At 34.9% G+C, this 13,457-nt stretch overlaps 1 protein-coding gene across 1 annotated transcript in view; it reads left to right on the top strand.

The window, feature by feature from the left end:
* Nucleotides 1–420: 420 nt before the first annotated feature.
* Nucleotides 421–13,457, top strand: part of Oamb (Octopamine receptor in mushroom bodies) — a 151,163-nt gene continuing 138,126 nt past the window's right edge. Inside the window, exon 1 of the mRNA XM_076384723.1 lies at nt 421–1,445. The gene's annotated coding sequence lies outside the window, so the exon portion shown is untranslated. The remainder of the gene's footprint in view (nt 1,446–13,457) is intronic.

Raw genomic sequence — 13,457 nt, 5'->3', positions numbered from 1 at the left:
CGGCCGACGTGTCCCGCTGTCGATAAAAGCCGTTGTCAGTGGCGGCCGATGGCAGTCCGACGTCGGCCGCCGTTGCGAGCGGATACGCCGACGCTCCTCTTACTTCCGCTTCCCGGGAACGCGACCCGCCGTCCTGCTACGTAATTCGAACGACTGGTTTGCTCTCACGATCGAACCTCGAATATCGCGACAGCTAATCGAGCTGTGATTTTCTGAGCGTGGTCAGTGAAACTTCACAGTGTTTAATACATCGTCGTATTTATTTCATCGTTGTGTACTTTTAAAAGAAACAATTTTCATGAACTTGATATTAATTGATATAGATTCTAAAGTGTACCGTATAGTTCTCGCGTTTCTATTATAATAATTGGTTGGTTGAAAATATTGATGGGAATTAAGACATTGCAAGGGTTGAAGGGATTAGTGTTAAGAGATGTTAAGTGTTAAGAGATTAGAGCGTCCAGAAGTTGAAATGTAGGATAAGTTTGGAGACTGAGAATATCGATAGATCGTGGCACCAAGTAATCACGATGGGAGTTTCATGCGAGGTGAGAAGAAATACTATTAAAGGTGGATCAGGACGTTCAGGTAGAAGAGCCAGAGTGTGTGGAGGTGCGAAAGGGAGAAGGGAGTTTGACGACGTAAAAAGTAACTAGAATGTCGGCACTCCTCCGCGGGGAGATTAAAACGAACACTCGAGGCATCGTGGAGTTGAAGAGAAAATTAGAGAAGCTGAAATGTCCGGACTAAATTAAACCGAAGAAACTGTGAACGAAGCTCTATATACGACACCTGAGGATTTGCATTTGAACGAAAGGGAATTTTTGAACGAACACGTCGTATTTTTTCTAAGCCACCGCGACGCGAATGCGTCAGAGCGGAAACGGCATTTGCTGAATATTTGATGTCCCTGTTCGACCACGTTCTTCCACAGAGCGAGCTTCCACTCGCGTTGACCTTCCAGTCCTCGAGGTTCACGAAAATAAATCGCCCACGGAAGCGTGCAATTCTCCCATGCACCGATTACGAATTATCGTAATTAATATTGTTCCCTCGTGAACTAGTCGTCTGGCGCAAGGGATAAGGCGAACGATTTCGAGCGGGCCATTAACGAACGTAAACGCTTGTTCCATTAAGCGTAATAATGTCGCGCGTTCGGGTTGTCAGTACCTACGGGCGAATTGTCGGTCTTTGCTTCGTTTCCGATAGGATCTGTAAATAGTGTTGAAAAAGTCTCAGCCTCGTCGCCGATTCGTTCGAGGAGTCAGATTTTGTGGGGGTGTTTGCGCACATAACTTTGGAGTGAAAACTGGGAAGTGGTATTTAAATAACTGGTGGCGAAGAAAAAGCAGCGGTGGATCGATCGAGAGAGAGCTAATTAGCGGTGTGACTTCGATTTCTCGTGGAATCTGCAAGAATTACGAGGAGAGGCTTGCCGTGTTGCGGTAAGTTCAAATTTTTATTGGGCCACGCTAATGGGCTTTTAAGTACACCGACCACAATGAAGGGCTAGCGGAGTTAGCGCGGTTTAATTTCTGCTGTTGTTTCTGTCTTACCCTCTCGAATGAAACCAGAATCCCACTAACTCTGTTACTCTTGGAAATAATTGTGGAATTTCGTTGAGCTCTATGGCCAAGATTATGGTCCCTTTTTCTGTTCCTCTGTTTTCGAATTAAACCGCTGGTTTATATCACGTCAAGTACCCATTAAAGCTCGGTTGGAACGAGAAATTAATCAGTTTTTACGCCGAGAATTCATCTGTTGCGGTGTAGTACGAGTACGATAGAATTCTGTTTATCAGGACATCGATTGACGGAATGATCAATTATCGGAATATCGATTAATGGAATATTTGAGCAATTGTTGGATGAGAAAAATTGTGAAAGTAGAGTGGAGCGAAACAAATTGCTACATTTTTTCTTTAAAAGATTTTATTTTTATCTGAAAATTTTTTTATCTTTTATTAAATATAGAAATTTCATTTAAAATGTGGAAATGCTATTTAATTTGCTATTGAAAGATATTTGTTAGCAATTTTTCATGGACAGATACAGAGTTAGGTATTCAATTTTTTTAAAAAGTTCACGATTTGTATAATGTGTATTAAAATTAGTTCAGAAAATGGAGAATAATTTTATTGTACTATAGATTTCTTTCAATGGAGAACTAAATTTAGGAGTTTAGTTTACTCATTATTGGAATGAAAGAGGGTAGTTAGTTTACCGTCCTCTTCTAGCTGTAAACATCTTCTACCAAAACATAGTATTCTGTAAGAAGCTTTAAAAAGATTACATTCACGAGGTCTGTTTTCATTTTCTTTGCCCCAGTCGCAAACGATGACCGTACTTGTCCTTACTAGAGAAAACAGAACGACATTTTCTTTTGTGTAGCAGTGTTTGTCCTCTGAGGTTAGAACGCAATGAATCTCCTAACAATTCTCATAAAACTTTACAGAAAACATTTACAGCCGAAAAAGGAGAGTTTCCAGATATTTTTTAATTTTAGTCCTTGTTATTTGCAAAATTTAAAATACTTGCTATTTTTGAGAAAAATCTACATTTGTTCAAAAAGTGGTTTAAAAGCACTGAAAAATGTTACAAGATAAAATTAAGCAGTGTGGTAACTATGATGAAATTTCATATTCATGACTACTAATTTATTGCTATTAAAGAAAATTCAGTCATGAATCTTTACTTATTAAAAGTGTTACAACTTAGTTTCACTGGAAAATACAAAACAGTTGGAATTGAAAGCCCAATGAACGTGCATATAATTTTCGAACAATTTCACGAAACTAATTGATAGTCATAGGCGCAGTACATGCATGACTGGTAATTAATTATACAGTACTTTACAATAGTTCGTACGAATTTCGTCAGTGTAGCGTTAACACTTGGTCGAACAACAAAATATGACATTTAACTTTTCTCGTGTTATTACGTACTTGGCATATACATATGTGCCTATATTATCTACAGTATTTATAGTATCTATGTATATATTACATTCTGTTTCGTTTCGGTCAGAAATGAAAGAATCTACCATTATTCTTTTCGTTTAAGAAAAATTTAACCAATGTTCAGAATTTCCTTGACACATGAATAATCAAAATAAGTAGTGTTTAAATCATCTTATATTATTTTACAACAATAATGATAAAATGGAAAAGAATTCTTAACTTTTGTAGCCCTAAAAATTGTTAACAAATACCTTTCTAAAAATTAATAATCAGTAATACTCTTGGTTCTAGTTACCGCACTTTAAAATTGTTAAAACAAATATATTCAAATATAAGAAAACATATTTTCATGCAGTCTCAGAAAATATCCAGTCTCTTTTGATAAACACTCAACCACATTACTCTCGAAAATTGAGCCAAAAATAAAAAAAACTATGAAAATTTAATTTTCTATGTTTCTAACTCTGAATCCCAGAATCAGAGTGCATCAATTCCACTTTTTTCCATGTGACTTAATACACCTTGGCTCCGGGCTCCAAAATGAATTCTTTCACATCGATTTACGTGCAATTTAGTATATTTATCCTTCCAACACCCTCTATAATTACACACCCATTTCATTGCCTTGCTTCGCGAAAAGACAAATCTGTTTATACGTAGCAGCAGCCACGATCGGTTGATCAGCGTTTCGCGTTAACGTGCCACACGTCCAATGTGTGGACGTGACCAGTAACACGAATTTTGCTCGAATTCACCGAGGAAAATCGGTTAGCTGAGGGATTCGATCTCGTAAGATAGCGTGTTTATTAACATCGGGAAGCGGTGTCTGGTAGAGACGATCCGTGATGCAGGGCATAATGCGCGTTCCTGGCTGTCACTCGAGGCAGGGATACGCGGCAGCCAGCCAAGAGGAAGCTGTTCTAACGAGCGCATTTCCCGTGCGTCTAGCACCTATTCGCTGCCGCTTTATTCATTGCAAAAATAACCACTGTTGTTCGATACGCGTCGACAGAACCTGAACCCGACGTCTGCGTTTCGCTTTTTCGTTGATCTATGTTGTTTACCTAGACGTCGATCCTGGTGGGAGCTGTACAGACACAACAAGTAGTTCATAAATCCGAGAGACCAGTATAGATTAGGCATCTAAAATTACAAGTTTTAGCTTGTTTGACTTCCATCGAAGGTCTTTAACCTCTTGAGACAGAAATTTTCTAGGACCAAATAGAGTAATTTTGTTTTATTTTGTACATGTAGATATTCATTTAAGATACGTCTGTACAAGTTAAATACAGTTAATAGTAGAGTATTTTCTAGGGAATGTTTGCCCTAACAGTTTTTATTGTTTCTTTTACAACTATGCACAAATTTAAGAAAAACTAAATGTTCTTACATATATACCCTAATTTCTTTGAAGAGCTTAATGATGAAATTGGAAATTTCTTGTGATCCTTCTTTTATTCAAAAGAGTCATATCTTGATCAGAAAATGGTTTTGTTTATAGTGATAGTGATATGGTCAGATACAGGAGAAAGGCTTTACTTTCTTCAATTTATATGTTCAAATTGTAGCCACTTTACTTTCTGCATTAAAAATAAAGGAAAAGTTAAAAATTTGTTGGAGTTAAACGTAGAAAGTTGAAATTGTATGGATAAGTCAAGTGTCATAGCTTACAGCGTAGTACTTTCCATTTTCACAATTACTTATGTTTTAAAGACATGTAAATTAATCTATGAATACGTATTATTGATCTTGCTTTTTTATTTACTACAGACGTTTTAAAATTGTTAGTCAATTATGGAATCTTTATAAGAAAATTTCTCTCGATTCAGAGTTGATATTTTCATTGACAATTGTAATATTCTCTACCTCGATGCAATTGAATAAAAGATATGTTTGCTTACAGTTATGTATATTTATTTGTTTAATATTATTAAACTCTTATTTTCTTTTAATTTGTAAAATAATTTCAAGCTTTCGATCGACAGTGTATTTATGCTTCACGTGTTCGCTGATTATTCCAGTACATATTCCTTCAATTTTTATATTGCGCCAATTTCTGCGCCCTTCAAATGGTTCGGTTGCTTGATCATTAATTATATTTAGCACATAGTCGAGAACATTTTGTACCTCGGAAACAAATGATTTCCGCTCCCATGCCTATGAAGTCCATTTTTGTCCGTTTCGTTGAATAGTTTACTGGACGTTTTGCAATCAAATAAAGCGATATTGGAATACTCCTCTTAATTGAGACTAATGCATTTTCTATTTGTCGAGCTTTAATTGATTGGAAATTCGTTGGAAATTTTCGAAATATTTTTGGAAGCCGTTTTTCCATGAAATTCATAAAAGAAATCAAGTTAAGAATGCCTCCATTACTGCCTTCATTTAGAGAAATTAAATTGACAAGTTTTATAAATTCAATTAAAAAAATATTAACTTTTGTCCAATTTATTCGTTTGAAATTCATGTGAATGGGTTTGAAACTGTTGTAAATTAAAGTGTTTGAGCTATTTGAACATATTTTAAAGGTTAACCCTAATCAATCTCGAAATGATCAATCTTCTTATTCATTTCTCTCAGAACTAGATCTTGTCACAACCTGAAACATCTAAAATGCTGTTCAGCATAATGTTTGCGATTGCGAACCGGTCTAGAACCACTGACCGTTTACCCCAACTGACCTCGCTGACTCTGTCATTCACTTTCAGAGTCAATTACCTCGTTGAGCGCCGCTTTCGTTCGATCGGTTCAACAAACGGCAATCAAGTGGCCCACTAAAACAATTTCGGAAGCTTTCTCCAGAGATGCACCAATCCAACATTCAATCGATCTTTTTAAGACAAGCGAAAAAATAATAATAATAATAATTCGTAAAATTGCTGTTCTCCCCATGAAATCAGTGATATTGAGAAACCTTCGATCCGTAATTCTGCGCACTACAGCTTCCTTAACAGCTTATTGGTTTCATCGTTGGCCGTTCCATTTAGCGGGTTTCCGTAAGTTACCGAAGACAGCCCTCGAAGCAGGATATCGCGTAGACGCAGTGCCATTCAATGCGCGCTTTCAGCGTTCTCGAAAGCACCGGAGCTTTTGAAAATCATGAAGCGGAATTTAGGGCGTGCCCGCGAGCCTTGCAAGAAGATCTCGCCGCGGTATCGTTCTCTCCCTCGTTAAATAACTGATTCTCTTGGACCGTATTTCAAGGTTATTTTTCATTCTACTGGATTTCTTTAACTTTTGTCCCGAGGGGAACTTGAAAATGAAGTTTACTTTTAATTTATTTGCATTTCAATGAAGGGATTGCATGGCTTCGAAGGATCGAGAGAGTGGTGAAGTTTGTGATTTTTTTGGAGACTACAAAGTATAGATCATTGTGACAAATTTAGTTAACGTGATATAGTGTTTAAAAGTTGTCAAAGATAAGCTTCTGAAGTTATTAATTAAGATAGACTAGTTTGCAGAGTATTAATAGTAGTTTACTAAAATTAAAAGTCTGTTTAAACTCTACATTTCTGGTATGATACATGTATGTGACGTGATGAATTTCAAACATTTCAATCTTGATGTTAATTCCAAATAAAATTTAAATTTGTTAGTAAGATGATAATTCTCTTTTTGTATGTGAAAAAACGTTTTTCTGTATATGATAAATATGAAGGTTTATTTACGACTTTAGTGCACGTACGAAAAGATTCTCTTTGTATTTTTGTTCTTACTTTTAACTTCGTACTATCATCGAGATTTGCTTTACTTTTCATTGTCTCCTTTCTTTCTGAGTTCTGAAAGGTTTCCTTTTCATTCTGCCAAATGAAAGCCAAAAGAAATTCGAATTGAATTACGAAACTGAGTTTTCATCGAATGGCTTTCAGTCATTTCAAGATACGATAGATTTTAAAGTGGCAAGTTTTAGTTTGCTGGAAGGAACCCTTCGAGATTTCACGTTTCTTTCTAGAATATTGAGACACATTTGTTAAAACATTTGTTTAATAGTCATTACGTAACGCCTCATGTAGTTCTTCAAAAATTTGTTAAATTTCGTTGCAGCTTATTGATTAAATTTTTCATGGAGCTCCGATGAATTGCTTCAAACGGTTACGTGTATTAATTCTTTTTTGCTCTTCTCTTAGCTATAAGTAAAAGGATCGTTCAAAGCATTTCTTAGGTATCTAACGTAAGATAAGCTCGATACAAGTCCTCGTCGTTCTTATTACGAAGATTTTTTGCTCTCAGCATTTTACAATCATTTTAAAATATTTCTAATGTTTATTTTGTTTTCCATGTAACGAACAAAAATGCTAAATATTCTATTATTTGAATCAGAGCATCTTGAAATAATATTAAAATATTTTGTTAATTTTCCGAGTTATTATTTGATGATATTGCATAACAAATTGCTAATACAACACTTTCTGGTTTTCTTGCACCAAATAATAAACATGTTGTGTTACACGTGTTCGACTTTATCTGTGTCATTTCAAAATGTTCCACGTTTGTCAACCCTGTGTTACTTATGTGAATAAACTTACCATGAATTTAATAGAAAATTACTATCTGTCGCTTGATAGAGAAATATAATTATACACTATTTAAAATAGTATAAATAACATCCCCAAAAAAATTTTAGTAAGTCCGTGCATTTCATCAAACTTTACAATTTTCAATATGACAAATATGTCCTCAGATTGAAACGGTTATAGCGGTAGAGATGCATTAAACTTTAAATTGATACTTAGTATTTTAAAGTAAAGATTTCAGGCTTGAATATAAAAAAGAATTCTGATCCTATGATGATTTTTCGGGAAATTATTGACAATCAAAGTTGGCCTATATTTACTAAAAATTTATCCATGCTATCATTTTTTTGAGTCATGTATTTGTAAAAGAGTGCAAAGCAGAGATAGAGGAATCTACAAACTTACGAAGTAGACGTTAAAAATATTAACTCCAATAATAACGTAAATAATTATCGTATTAAAAGTATTTCGTTAAATTATTTCCGAATTTAGTCGGCTTTCGAATAAAGTTCCGCCTCATTTCGCATTCACCCCTCGGCTCTGTGCAAAATTCAACAATTAACCCTCTCGATAAACGCTGCCCTTCAATCCCCGACTTCGAAACAATGATCTCACGTAAACGCTAATGAGAGTAGGGCGAAGATGTGATTAAAACAAACAAACGTGGGGTCAGGCGAATAATAACCTCTTAACGAAGGAACACGCTCAGGTTCATGAACAGTCGTGTTTCAAAGCAGCAAATACGTTACTTCATCGCGATTATGGAACTTTCGATGAACGAATACGACCCCTCGACGTATAGTTCTCTGTTATTCTGTACTTCTCCATATGTACTTCTTTATTTCCTTTTATTCTCCCTCATTCTCATCTGCTACCTTTCGTATCCCCTATATTCCTCTCTACTTTTCTACTTTTGTCTATTCTTCCTGGAAGAGTGATAACTCTTCGAGCTTTGCATTTCAGTTATTGATAGGTGCCGAGCACATAAAATTCATGAAAAATATAGTGAAAGGATGTGTTTTCGATGAAACATGATACACGTGATGATAAAGGGGGAGAAAGGTGGGCCAAGAGAGAAGAGCATGTCGAGTATCGTTCATTGTTTTCAGCGACAATGGAATGCGAAACGGGCAGAAGGAAGCTTCCGTTGCATTTTCAGATCGCGATCATTAAATTGGATGGCATTGTGTGCCGCAGAAATCGAGAGACAATAAACCTTTGCGTTTCCCATTCTTGCCCCTTTGCTGTCCTTTTCTCGGGAGATAATGAAACGTTATCGAAGAAAATGTTGCGTTGTTTAGGCCTATATTGTTTTTGGGTTGAATTTTTGAAAAAGTGCTCTCATTCTTTAGAGTTTACACGTTTTAGACTCAGAGGATTTTATTACTTGACCTTATAGAGTTTAACTACTTAAGATCAATTTGAATTCCAAAATAATAAATATGATGATTCATTTATTTATAACCAGAGCTGGATAAAATACTGTTTCAAATAGTGAATAGTAAATAGTCTATTTTAATTTAGATTGTATATCGACTTTTGAATAATAGTTATTGAGAAAATGCCTAAAATACACTTCAAATATGTCTGACTCGAAACTTATTCTACTGCTTTCGTTGCATCTGATCCTATTAATATTAATGCACTCTGACAGTAAAGAAAGTTCTAAATCAGACATATTTCACATGAATTTTAGACGTTTTTACAACAATTAATAATTCTGAAACAAAATCCTAAACACAATTTCATTATTCTTGATTTTTGTCCCATTTTAACATATAGAATTGACTTTTAAAATTTTTAAGTTTTCTTATTTTTATCGTACAGTCTGTATAAACTATTGACTGTTATAAATTAATCATTTTCTTCTGTTTTCGTTAAAAGGAGAAAACTATTACTTGTAAGCTGGTTTAATAATATATAAAGTTTCTGAACACTACACGAAGTTAAATCTAAAAGCACATTCAGATTAGTTAAGGTACTTGAATGTAAGTGTAGTAGTTAAAAGCATCTTAAATTCACTTGAAGCTTGAATTGAAATCATATTTCAAGTCAAGTAAAATAACACATTCACATAGATCAAGTTGTCCAACATTCCTTGCATTTAGGTCGCTTGAATTCAATATCATAACTGATCTAAAGTCTCGACAAAATAGAAACTTGAAAGATATTTGAAGTAAATAACAGGTTCACATTTACCAAGTTGCTTCAAATCACTTGAATTCAAATAACTTGACTAATCTGAACGTGCCTTGACGAAATAAAAATTTAAAAAGATATTTCAAATCAAATAAATACCAGGTTCACATTAATCAAATTGTTCAATATTGCATTCAAGCCGCTTGAATTCAACTTGACTAATCTGAACGAGTCTTAAAACAAAGTAAAATCGTCAAAAATTTTAAAGATTGTTACATAATGTCTTTAAGAGTTTCTACCAGTAACTAATAAATCTACGATAAGAACGAATAATTTTCGATGCCAAAGACAGAAACACGAGGAATTCGCGATAAACGAACAATATTTCGCCGAAGAATTGGAATTGCTATTGGAGATAGCATCGGGACGAAGTCCGATCGAGAATTCTTGACAGCGTCCCGCGAATTGTTTTCCCTGGTCGCGCAAGATTCTTTCCAGCATTTGTGTGTATCGGAAATGCTATGTCCTATGGAGTTTCTCAGCAGAACGAAGCATGGAAACATCCGATTCCAAGGATTTCCTTCATACCTGATTTCATTATTGTGCTATGGCACCGATATAAGAGAGCAACAATGCTTGCTTGAAGCTACTCCTGCAGTCCAATCATCTCCGTAGTATTTTTCTTTCGACCTGTAACGGCGAGTTCCATTTACGGTGTTCCTTCTATTGTCGATAAACTAATTTCTGAAGAACATTGTGTCCTTTCGTAATCTTCCCATTTTCGATCGAAGACGTTTGTTCACATCTAATAGGCTAATTTTCTTCCAATAAGAATTGCTAGAGATTCACAGTTAGCAGCTTACAAAGTACAGGGTTGTATTGATATACTGCCCATTGGCAGTGCCCAACTATGGAGAAGGGCAGTAACTACAGAAAAATGTGAAATTTAGTTTTTTGCATCTTTGGATAATTTTGAACGTTTTAGCTTTTGTTTTAGTGCAAAATAGCAATAAAATATTTGTAGTAGATACCACTTTTCTCCATAGTTGGACAGTATAAGTTCATGGTTCATCAATAAATCTGTATTTTAAAAAATAAGAGAAGCATTGTTTTTGTTAAAATTAACAAGATACAGTTGAACTAATAGTAAGAGTAAATTTAGAAGCACGATTAAGTCTAAAGTAATTTAGAACTTCAAGGATTAAATAAATACTTCAATTTTGAGTTAAGCTTATTTCAAACTAATTAATCGTAACAGTGCTGAGTAAAATTTATAGAAAAAATATTTCAATTAATATTACTATATTAAGTAACTGTGATTCTACAGTTTAAATACAGTAGTATTTTAAATAGGAAGTGAAATTTTGTCAAATAAAATATTTTTATGTAAATATCCTGAGGCATAAGATAAAATATCTGAACTTTGTATTATAAATTGTATGTAAAATATTTGTTGGCAGTGAAAATAGATTGTGGAAAGGATTAATATTAGATTGCAAGACTTCATAATATTTGCAAACCAAATTAACTTATTTTTTAAGCAAAGCAAAGCTCCCAATAATGTTTTTGTTTTGAATATAATTATGTTCATCTTTTATTAAATTCCTTGACAGAAAAGAAGCCCAGATAATATTTGATCGTAGCGAATAATGAAAAATAAAATAAATAATAATTTCAAATGTAAATGTCAGTATTTTTATGAAATATTTTATTTTCAACAGTACATGTACGATCTAAAATAAAATGGATTATTTACTACTCACTATTTGAAATGATACTTTACCCAAATCTGATTGTAAATATAATGTCGAGATTATAACTAGAGAATACTGTACTAAAATATTAGTACTCTGTCTATTGCAAATGAACCATTCACAAGCCAGAGCCAAGAACTCGACTTTCTGAATGTAGTCAAATTTTAGTGCCAAAACACTTAATCGATACTTAATTCTTCACATTTAAAACAAATACAAATATTTTCATTTTGTGGAGTTAATCGAATTAGCAAATGAGCGGCTCAAATTAGCTTTGTATCTCCACCATGCAACAATGTCTCATCTAATTCCATATTTTGTACACGAAACACGCGATCTCGCGTGCCTAACCGATTTCACTCGATCATACAGTCTCACTTTTCGCACTCCACGATCTGAAGCCTCCTTTTATGCGTTACACTCCGTATTTTCAATATATTATTCCAGAGCTATCCATCTCGCGAAGGTTCCGAGATAACATCGCCTCTTCCAAATGGGAAACGCATCGCGTTGCCTTGAGAGTCCATTCGGAGAGCCTGTTCCTCGAATAGTTAATCGCATGCGTAATTAATAACGCCCAAGGAACTCTGTGAATGGGCTCATTCTGGAGTCACTGGCGGTTTCCGCGCCTTTCCCGCTCTTTCATCGGCTGCTCTTGCGCGTGGGCGGTTCACGAGCGGGAGGGTCGAAAGTTCATCCTTCAGCATTCCCCACGATTTCCGTTTTATTTCCACACATGGCTCGTTTAGGGTCAAACGTAACTCCGACAGGCGCGAATTTATCGGCGTCGAGCAAATCTGAATCGCCGTCGATAAAGACTGGATTAACCCACTTCGCGCGATCGTCGGGAGCGGAGTTACAGTTACGATTATCGATTTCAACGTGATCGTTACACCGTGTTGTCAGCTCTTTGCTAACGAAAATTGACTTCTCTGATCTCTTTGACGAATGGTGTCACGATCAATTTTTGTGGTTTTCGACAGAGTGTAATAAAAGCGACGTGTATTTTTGATGACATGATTCTGGTGGTTATAATTCCATGCCCTTATTTTAATACCACGTGTCATCATTTTTGAAGAAGTCTGAGTGTTCTTTCATCTACTTTTAATTCTGCATAGAATAATTATAACAAGAAAAAAAGAGAAAAAATTATGTACTGGTTTCATTTAGAATTACCTAAAATCATGTATCAGACTTAGCTATTTTTAATTTCTTCAATAATTTACAAAAGTTCTTTATGTAAAAATATTTTAGATACCTACATAGAATATAAAGCTACGATGAAATAATCATTTATTTGCTTCCCTGTAATATCCTTTCTTTGTCACTACTTGGATGAAGAATATTAGATTGATTGAGAAGTCTTATTGGATACTTTAACAATTTAAAAGGAACTTGTTGTTACTAACCTTGTCATGTCTAGTAAATAATAGATTGCTTTGGAACATTTTATTTAATTTAATCATACACCACAGGGTCAAAGGTAGTTCATTTTTTAACGCTCCAAATCTTCATTTCATTAAAGTATAATACAGTTGTTAATTTTGAATGAAAAGGTCCGATATACAGTATTTTCCAATTAATCTAATGTTTCATTTCATTCCACTCAATGGAAGAATTAGTTTGAATCCCACTTATTCAGTGAAATGGTAAAAGATTCGTTATCCAATCAAAGGATTTCCAATTTCGAAATGCTGTAATCCGAAAAGGCTGAAAACATTTCGGAGTACGAATATGAATTTTGTAAAATTTGCCTCATTCGATTGATAAAAGAGTAGGATTCCTTTTTTCGAAAAGAAATGAGTTTTCCTGCCGTGCGATTTGATTTTTCAACCTTTTGACTTCGCTCGTGTTTAGTCGCTGGAACACGAACTTCTCGAATATTTAATGATGTCTCGGCGTTATTCTCGGGCAAGCTGGGAAAACTGAAAATTTCGGTGACCCAGTTTCCAAGATTTCGGCGAAAATCAGTGGAAAAAGCGAGCTAGTCGCAACAGAGCACTGTCTCGCGACTGGTACAATGGACTGACTTTTAATCTTCTGATGGTCTGCGCAATTATCGCGACGCCACATTACCGCGCGCGTTGGATT

Source organism: Calliopsis andreniformis, chromosome 9, assembly GCF_051401765.1.
Source record: "Calliopsis andreniformis isolate RMS-2024a chromosome 9, iyCalAndr_principal, whole genome shotgun sequence".
Classification (NCBI taxonomy): domain Eukaryota; kingdom Metazoa; phylum Arthropoda; class Insecta; order Hymenoptera; family Andrenidae; genus Calliopsis; species Calliopsis andreniformis.
This window is presented reverse-complemented; position numbering and strand designations above follow the sequence as displayed.